The sequence below is a fragment of the Papio anubis genome, chromosome 15 (genome assembly GCF_008728515.1).
Source record: "Papio anubis isolate 15944 chromosome 15, Panubis1.0, whole genome shotgun sequence".
Lineage (NCBI taxonomy): Eukaryota > Metazoa > Chordata > Mammalia > Primates > Cercopithecidae > Papio > Papio anubis.
In genome coordinates, this window is record NC_044990.1 from 81,062,120 (window position 1) to 81,071,930 (window position 9,811).

Genomic DNA, 9,811 nt, shown 5'->3' on the forward strand with positions numbered 1-9,811 from the left:
GTATTATCTCAAGTCATGGGGAAGTTTTGAATTATTTAATAAATAATATTGAGTTATGTGGAAAAAAATACACAGGAATAAATTCCAAATGGATTAAATATAAATGTAAATAATGAAACTATAAGTATTAGAAGGGATATGTTCATTTCTTTATAACTTGTGATTTAAGAAAACTTTTAAAACCATGATTGAAAATCCAAAACCAATGTCTAAAAGATGTACAAATTTAGGCTGAGCCCAGTGGCTTACACCTGTAATTCCAACACTTTTGGACGCCAAGGCAGGAGAATCCACTGAGCCCAGAAGTTAGAGACCAGCCTGGGCAACATGGCGAGACCTCGTCTCTATTAAAAATTATAAAATTAGCCAGGATGGTGGCATGTACCCATAGTCCCAGCTACTCGGGAGGCTGACACAAGAGGATTGCTTGAGCCCAGGAGTTTGAGGTTACAGTGAGCTATGATTACCCCACTGCACTCCAGTCTAGGCAATGGAGCAAGACTCTGTCTCAAAAAAAGGTACAAATTTGACCACATAAGATTTAAATAATACTGAATGACAAAAAATTCAGATGCGAGGCTGGGTGCAGTGGCTCACGCCTGTAATTGCAGCACTTTGGGAGGCCAAGGAGGGTGGATCACCTGAGATCAGAAGTTCGAGACCAGCCTGGCCAACACAGTGAAACCCCGTCTCTACTCAAAATACAAAAATTAGCTGGATGTGGTGGCACACACCTGTAATCCCAGCCATCCAGGAGACTGAGACAGAAGAATGGCTTGAACCTGGGAGGTGGAGATTGCAGTGAGCTGAGATCATGCCACTGCACTCCAGTCTGGGTGACAGAGCGAGATTCCATCTAAAAAAAAAATTCAGATGCAAGATCACAAGATAAATGAACAAACTAGGAAAAGATATTTGCAATTTAAGTCTCTGATAAAGGGCTAGATCTCTGTTCAAGGTGAGATTTGGGTGGGGACACAGAGCCAAACCATATCAGTCTCTGAAAATTTGTTTAAAAGATGTACAAATTAACTTACAGTAAACAATGTACAAAAATATAAAGTTCAAAGAAAAATAAAAATGACCTTAAACATACGAAAAAATGCTGAATTGCCCGCAGGTAAAATAAATGTAAGTCAAATTACATTGAGATTTCATGTGAAACTGTTTTTTGTTGTTTTTGTTTTTCCGAGATGGAGTTTCACCCTTTCGCCCAGGCTGGAATGTAGTGGTGTGATGTCGGCTCGCTGCAACCTCTGCCTTCCAGTTTCAAGCGATTCTCTTGCCTCAACCTCTCGAGTAGCTGGGATTACAGGTGCCTGCCACCACGCCAGGCTACTTTTTGTATTTTTAGGAAAGACAGAGTTTCACTATGTTGGCCAGGCTGGTCTTGAACTCCTGACCTCGTGATCCGCCTGCCTTGGCCTCCCAGAGTGCTGGGATTGGAGGCATGAGCAACTGTCCCCAGCTTTAATCTGTCATAGTAACAAAAATCCAAAGGTTTGACAATAAGTTTTATTGACAAGACACTGGAGAAACAGACACTCTAACACTGGTAGCGATGTAAAATGGAGAAGAATTTGTCAATGTCTAGAAAAAAATTATATGCATTTATACTTTGACCCAGCAATTCCATTTCCCAAAGGCACACTAGCAAAAATATAAAATGATTTATGCATCTAATTAGGGGACTGGTCACATAAACTGTGACACATTTTCCTAATGTAATGCCATGTAGCAGTAAGAGGCATGAGGAGGGCCACCACATGCTGCTGTGGAGTGAGTGGTGGATATATTGCTAAATGAAGAAAGTACACTGAAAATAGTACATATAGTATGCAACCAGCTGGGCACAGTGGCCACGCCTATAATCCCAGCACTTTGGGAGGCTGAGGCAGGTGGATCATTTGGGCTCAGGAATTGGAGACCAGCCTGGACAACATGGCAAAACTCCATCTTTACCAAAAATACAAAAATTAGCCAGGCGTAGTGCTACACACCTCTCGTCCCAGCTACTTGGGAAGCTGAGGTGGGAGGATTGCTGGAGCCTGGGAAGTAGAGGCTGCAGTGAGCTGTGATCGTGCCACTGCACTCCAGCCTGGGTGACGCAGCGAGACCCTGTCTCAAAATAAAAAATATATAGTATGTAACCCAATGTGCAAGCAAGCAACGAGAATGCAAGTACTGCTTATATTTGTTAAAAGAAAGACTAGAAAGATAAAATTAAAGCTAACAAAAATGGCTGCTTTTATGGAGAGGGAGGAAATAGAATGAAGGGACAGGAATGTAAGCAGGGCTCTCTTGAGAGTCATTTGCTATATAGCTTTGATTTCAGAGACAATTCAAAAATAAAATAAAAGTTTAAAAACTAAGTGGGGTGCGGTGGCTCACACCTGTAATCCCAGCACTTTGGGAGGCCGAGGCGGGTGGATCACGAGGTCAGGAGATTGAGACCATTCTGGCTAGCACAGTGAAAACCCGTCTCTACTAAAAATACAAAAAATTAGCTGGGCATGGTGACGGGCGCCCGTAGTCCCAGCTACTTGGGAGGCTGAGGCAGGAGAATGGCGGAAACCTGGGAGGTGGAGCTTGCAGTGAGCCGAGATCGTGCCACTGCACTCCAGCCTGGGTGACAGAGTGAGACTCCGTCTCAAAAAAAAGCTTAAAAATTAAAATTAAATTCAAACAACAATAAATGAGTCAACATGTATGGCATACAGATAGAAGAGTTGTTTCAAGTGATTTTAGAACATAATATTTTGACTATGCGTGCTTATAGAGATATATTCTAAGGGCAAATACAAGTGTGAGTAAATGTTGGAGTTGACTGGGTAGTCTAATTTTAAGTAGGTATACTGTATTACTAGTATTTTGAAATTTTTACATAGTGTAGGATAATAAAAATAGATAATTAGACTGATGTTATTAATAACCAAAATTTTCAGTATGACAAAAGAGAAACAAGTATAAAGTCATACCAAAAGGGCACAATTTGGGCATGAATAAGAAAAATATATTCATTCAAGTAAATGAATAAATTGAACATATGAGAGAAAGAGAGCTCCAGCTTATTGGACACTATTGCAAATACCAGGACACCAATTCCTTACTCTGAAAATTTACAATTAAAAGAGATGAATTAAGCACTCATCTTGTCTTTCAGGATAATTAAATAGCTCTAATTGGAGAGAGAAAATTATTATTTACTGAGGAATTCCAGCTAATAAGTTAATAAGGAATGACAGAATGAGAAAATCGTCGCTTTGCCACCCCTAGTGAGACAATTGAGTCACACAGCAGTCACCAGAGGATAACATTACTTCAGGATTGGTTGGTGGGGAAGAATGGAGGGGTCTGGCTGTCACTACTTGAATTCTTTGATCAATCTCAGCATCACTAAAAATGGAAACCGATCATTTGGTGCCTCCTGATGTAATGTGATATGAAGCACACAGCACCAACTGTAATGTATTCTTGCCAAAAAAAAAAAGTTAAGCCTGAATCTAACTAAGCCTCTAGAGAAACACAAGGGCTAAAGAAGGAAGTTAAAACCACAAGGAAGCAAAAAAGAAATCAAAATATGGGACATTCTATAGGACAGCTTGTCTGGCTTCTTAAACAAGCCAACGTCAGAAAGCAAGGGAGAGAGGGAGGAATCAATTTGATTAAAAAAGACTTAGAAATTACAATATGCAAATGAAATGAATGGACTTTGATTTGATCCTAATTCAAATAAACAATCTGCACAAGTATTTTTTTTTTTAAGATGGAGTTTCGCTCTCATTGCGCAGGCTGAAGTACATTGGTGCAATCTTGGCTCACCACAAACTCTGCTTCCGAGGTTCAAGCGAATCTCCTGCCTCAGTCTCCCAAGTAGCTGGGATTACAGGCATGTGCCACCATGCCTGGATTACAGGCATGAGCCACTGCACCCGACCCTGTACAAGTATTTTTGAGACAACTGGAAGAATCTAATCATGGTCTGATTATAAAATGTCTCTGAAGAATTATCGTTAATTTTATTAGGTGTGATAACATTGGGAGCAAGGAAGATAATGCTGTTATACTTTAGGGGCTAAAGTATGCAGAAGAGAAAGGACATGTTGTCTAGGATTGTCTTTAAAATACTTTAACAAAGAAAAAGAAAATGGACGTGGGTAGGTAAGTATGGAAAACTCTTGAGAACTGTTGAATCTGGGGAGCGGTGTGCTAGAGTTCATGTGCTATTCTCTGCAATCTTGTGCATGTTTAAAATTTGTATAATAAAATAACTTAAAGTCTTTTACATAACAGATTAAATAATAAACGAAAAGAGAAATTATAAACCATTGATTTATCAGCTGAAAAGCTGAAAATCTTCCGGAATGAAAATAAGAAACTTACTAAAGCAAAAGATTTAGAGTGGTGTGGAATGCCTTGTCTGTCATCACTGGAAGCTAAGAAACAGTTGGACTGCATATATTAACTAGTGCTAGAAAAAGACTACAAGCTAAGGTTTCCATACCCAGCCAAAGTATCCTTCATCCAGGTAGCAACAGAAACGTATGCGTGGATATGCACGGTTTCAGAGAGTATAGCTCTCATATGCTATGTGATGAAAGAGAAATTATAAACCATTGATTAATAATTTCTATTTTGGTTTATTATATAATCTATTATGTTATTTTCTTGTTCTCTTCACAAAAATATATTGAGTTGGACATGTATAATCTGTACATTTTCATGTATGTGTGTTTCCCTCAATAAAAGTTTTACTTCCATCAAAGCAAATGATTCCTTTAAAATATTCAGTAGATTAACTGAAGAGAGGTTATTTATTGTTGACACACAAATTTGTGACCTAGGAAATCAAATGAAAGCTAATTTCAAAACAGACACAAATTGTGAGGGGAAAGATGAGGAACTTGGAAGACAGATCTAAGAAACTTCACATGCAAATAATAGAAGTTCCAGGAGAAGAAAAAGAAACCAACAGAGGGGCAAACACTGGACAGGTAATAGATGAAGAGACCCGTAAGTAGGAGAGAGACACAACTTTATAAAAGGAGAGGGTGCATGCCTCTTCAGAAAAGATTATGAAGGCCCAGATCTAGGCACTTCCTAGTAAAATAGCTGAACTCTAAGCATAAAGATGCAACTGAAAAGCTTCCAGACTGAAAATAAGAAACTTACTAAAGCAAAGGATTTGGAGTTGTGTGGAATGCCTCGTCTGTCATCACTGGAAGCTAGGAAACAGTTGGATTGTATATATTAACTAGTGCTAGAAAAAGACTACAAGCTAAGATTTCCATACCCAGCCAAAGTATCCTTCATCTAGGTAGCAACAGAAACATATGCGTGGATATACATGGTTTCAGAGAGTATAGCTCTCATATGCTATGTGATGAATATGCTGGAGAAATCTATTCACAGTAAACCACAAATGAATTAGAAGATTGACTTAAAGATGAGGAAACACTAAGTGAAGAAATACTTTATAGCTCTGACTCTTGTGATCTACAGTTAAATCTAAATGGTTGATTATGGATTGTTTAGGTTTTTAGAACTCTGTATAAATTCTAAATAAAGATTTTTGTAACAGAAAAAGCATTTTGCAGAGGAAAAACTCAATGGCCTGAAAGTAAAATATTCAATTATTTATGTTATGGACAGAATGTTTGTAGACTTCCTCCTCCAAATTTATGTGTTGAAATCTCTCATTAGGATGGCATAATGAGGTGGGACATTTAGGAAGTGATTAGGTCATGAGGGTGAAGTCCTCATGAATGGGATTAATACCCTTAGAGGGGAGACCCAAGAGAATTCTCCTGCCCTGCTTCCACCATGTGAGGATACAACGAGAGGACCACAGTTTGTAACTCAGAAGAGGGCCTTCACCAGACCCCCAACCATGCTGGCACCTTGATCTTGGACTTCCAGCCCCCAGAACTGTGAGAAATAAATGTCTATTGTTTACAAACCACCCAGTCTGTGGTATTTTGTTAAAGCAGCCTGAACACACTAAGACAGTTATCCATCCCTGATAGTTAGGGAAAGGTTGGGACTCATAGGAAGCAGAACTTTCTCAAGATGATATGTGACAAGAGGAAAGTAGGTGAGGTAAAGGTAAGAAAGGATGAAAGTCATGTCAGGAAGTTAGTGCAGCCTTCACACTCCAACAACAGGGTCCCCTGCTCTGCACACATGTCTTCAAGAGCCTGGCTTTTCTTCCATCCAAAGGCCACCTTCCAAGCAAGGAGTGCATGGTGTGTGTGAGAGGGGCGAGGGGAGGCAGGAAGTAAGGGGCCACCCACCTTCTTCTGGACCCTGCTCTGTGCTTCTGGGATTCCAGAATACCCTGTCCAAAAAGTCCTGAGCCAACTCTAAGCCACATCTGGGGAGAGGCACAACTCCTGAATGTGCCTCTTCTCGGATCTGTTCTCCAAGGAACCCAGTGGTAGGCAAGAGACAGCTCTGTGTGTGTGTGTGTGTGTGTGTGTGTGTGTGTGTGTGAAGGTTGATGGCATGTGTGTGTGTTGGTGTGTCGACACCTGGGACTCCTCTTCTTGCTGTGGAAACAGAGCCAGGTTGGAGATAAAGTTGGGAGGGCTGCGGGCCAGAGTCCTAGACCAAGAGTGGCTCTGCATTCACTGTCACTTTCCAGAACAGGCCTCCAGGAGCTCTGAGGATTCTAAATTCAAGCCCGGGCTTTCAGTGCATGCTAAAGATGATTTTGACAGGGTAGAATAATAGAGCATATATGACAGCTTATTAGTTTGATTTATAAATTTTACATATTTAGACAAATGCTACATGGTTCTCCCTTTATATTCTTGTCCCAGCCTTGCTAAATGTTGGGGCAGCATTTTATATGGCGAGGATGAGTCATGAATTCAGAGGAGAGAGAGATCACAGTGGGCTGGGTGAGCTATGAAGGAGGGCTTCGTGAGAAATCACTGCAAACTATGGCATTTTAGGGTAGAAAGAGACTGTTGAGATTAAGCTAACTAAAAAGTCGGGCATCTGTTATTTGAGTTTGGATATAGCATGGCTGAAATCATGGATCTAGTACAATACTCTTACTTTGCAAAAGAAAACTCAGGAAGCTCTGGCTGATAGTCTCTTGGCTGCCATGTCAGGGTCCTGTCACTTCCCCGTGTGCTTCTGCTGACCTGAGAGGAGCAACAGCTCTGGAAAAGCAGGAGTATGTTCAAGGACAGGCAAAGAGCTTGGAGCTCCTGGAACTTTTCAGACGGGAAGCGAATGATTGGCTCTTCTCTACGTATGGAAGTGCAGCCTGAAGTAACTGCCTTTGAAATCTCACCCCGATCGTTTTTTATTTTTTATTCTACTTTAAGTTCTAGGGCACATGTGCACAATGTGCAGGTTAAAGGTGATGTGAATTGTACATTCTGTTCTCTAAGTGAGGCTTTGGAATTAGACCAAGGGTGGAACTGAGACGCTGCCCCTTAATTGGTAAATTTGGGCAAGTTATTTGACCTTTGAGCCTCAGTCTCCGTATCTATAAAATGGAAGTAATAATAGCAGGGCTGCTGTAAGAATTAGATGACATTATGTATATAAAAAGTTCTTTGGTGGCAGCTCACACCTGCAATCCCAGAGCTTTGGGAGGCTGGTTCGATACCAGCCTGGGCAACATAGCAAGACTCTATCCCTACAAAAAATTAAAAAACTGGCCAGGTGTGGTGACATGCACCTGCAGTCCCAGCTACTCAGTAGGCTGAGGTGAAAGAATTGTTTGAGCCTAGAGTTTGAGGTTGCAGTGAGCTATGACTGCACCACCGTACTCCAACCTGAGCAACAGAGTAAGACCCTGTCTGGAAAAAGAAAAAAAAAAAAAAAGAGTGCCTTGTGCTCAATGCATGTGGGCTGATGAGCCTCCCAGCTGTGTGGGCAGGCAGATTTCCCTAATGAATGGTCACACGCGGTATCGTTACTTAGCTTTGCTATGTACATCAAGACGGTATTACTTCATGTTTAGAATGGATGTTGCAACTTATCTTCTCCCTTTGGAAAATGATATGCCAGCAACAGCTGAGTTTTGAAGAATTGATGACACGTTAACTTAGAACGGACACAGAGTAATGCTGAGGCCTGGTAAATTTCCTGTGCAGCAGCTCATAATCAGTGCAGATTCTTGGATCAAGGGGAAGTTTCCCTTTCCAGAGTTCCAGTCTATTTTTGTCAGCAAGGAGAGGTGATATGGCTTATTTTGTAATAATTCTTGCAATCCTATGATGGTATGCATCATCTAAATAGACTAATGAGCCAGGCGCAGTGGCTCACGCCTGTAATCCCAGCACTTTGGGAGGCTGAGGCAGCTGGATTGCTTGAGCCCAGGAGTTCAAGAACAGCCTGGGCAACATGGCAAGACATTGTCTCTACAAAAATTAAAATTAGCTGGGCATGGTGGTGTGCACCTGTAGTCCCGGCTACTTGGGAGCCTGAAGTGGGAGGATCACTTCAGCCTGGAAGGTGGAGGCTGCAGTGAGCTGAGATTGCGCCACTGTACTCCAGCCTGGGTGACAGGGCAAGACCTGTCATAGTGTTATGCTTTTATACATATTTAGGGGGAACCCATTTAAGTTGCTAGAAAAGTCATGGGTATGTTCATATGGTGCACAAAAGGAACCAGGAATACATATTTGACAGTGTTTTAGTAAAACCAGTAATAATCTTAAATATGAAATGCATATGAGTCTCAAAATGAAATTAGAAAAAATGGCTTTGGTGGTGAGTATGTTCTCCCTGCAGTGAACTGTGAATTCTAGGAAGAAACTGAATGTTAAATTGTGTAGCTCTATCACTAGGTTGCTGCAAAGTAACAGAATTGCTCTCCTCCTATGTTTCACCCTCTTTGGATTTTAAGATGGGACCAATAAGGTAAGGATGAACACACGCACACACACACACAGACAATACTTACATACAACTAGCCCATAAACCAATACTTCTGACCCTCTGTCCACTCTAACCATCAAGTCAAATTGGGAGAGCTGGTTGGATGATGAGACCAAAGTACCTCTTGCTTCAAAAATGATGTGATTCTTTAGCAAGTCAGTGACTTGCCTGTCTTCGTGTCAGAACATTAATTCTAGGATTTTACTAGGATTCTTCCAAGTATAAGATAAAGAATAAGGTCTTCAGTCCCAGGCTCCCCCAGCCGCACATGTACACAGTGGCCTTGGTTTTCTGATGGTCCCTGAGACTGCTTTGGTTTCAAGATGCCACTGATAAATTGGTTACAAGAACCAAATTCTGGCTTGTCTGATTCCGAAGCTGTGTTAATTTCATTGCACTAGTATTACAGGTTTTCCAGATCTTTCCTTTGAGTATTTTATCTACGATATATTATTCATATTTTAAATGTTCTTTTAAAATACTATGATATCTGGTACAAGAGGATAAGTACTCTTTATCATGTTGGATAAAAAGGATAGATAATTATTGGGGAAATAATTAAAGAGAGAATTTTGCACCTATCAAATTTACTCAGAGGTTATCTACCCCTGTTTATGTTTTTTGTTTTTGTTTTTACAAAAGATAGGGAGATAGTAATAGCTTCCACCCCTTGAAGACTCTGAAGTGGCCTAATAGAATATTTTAAACAACCTTTCATTTCAAAGTTGACTTTTTGGTATTGACATAAGGCTCAGTGTTTTCAAAATATTTTAAAATTTGAGATTCCTATTTAAAGGTATATTGAGACCCTTTTGTGGTTTATACATGTGACGATTGGGTTTTCACACTCACATATGAGATGTGCCTCCCTCCAACATTGTTAGGATGTCAGCACATTACCCATCTGACA

General features: G+C 40.6%; 1 non-coding gene across 1 annotated transcript; it reads left to right on the forward strand.

Moving 5' to 3' along the window:
* Positions 1 to 9,707: 9,707 nt before the first annotated feature.
* Positions 9,708 to 9,811, forward strand: LOC116270624. Its single transcript, XR_004178781.1, has one exon. It is a non-coding gene; the product is annotated as a small nucleolar RNA U13 (small nucleolar RNA).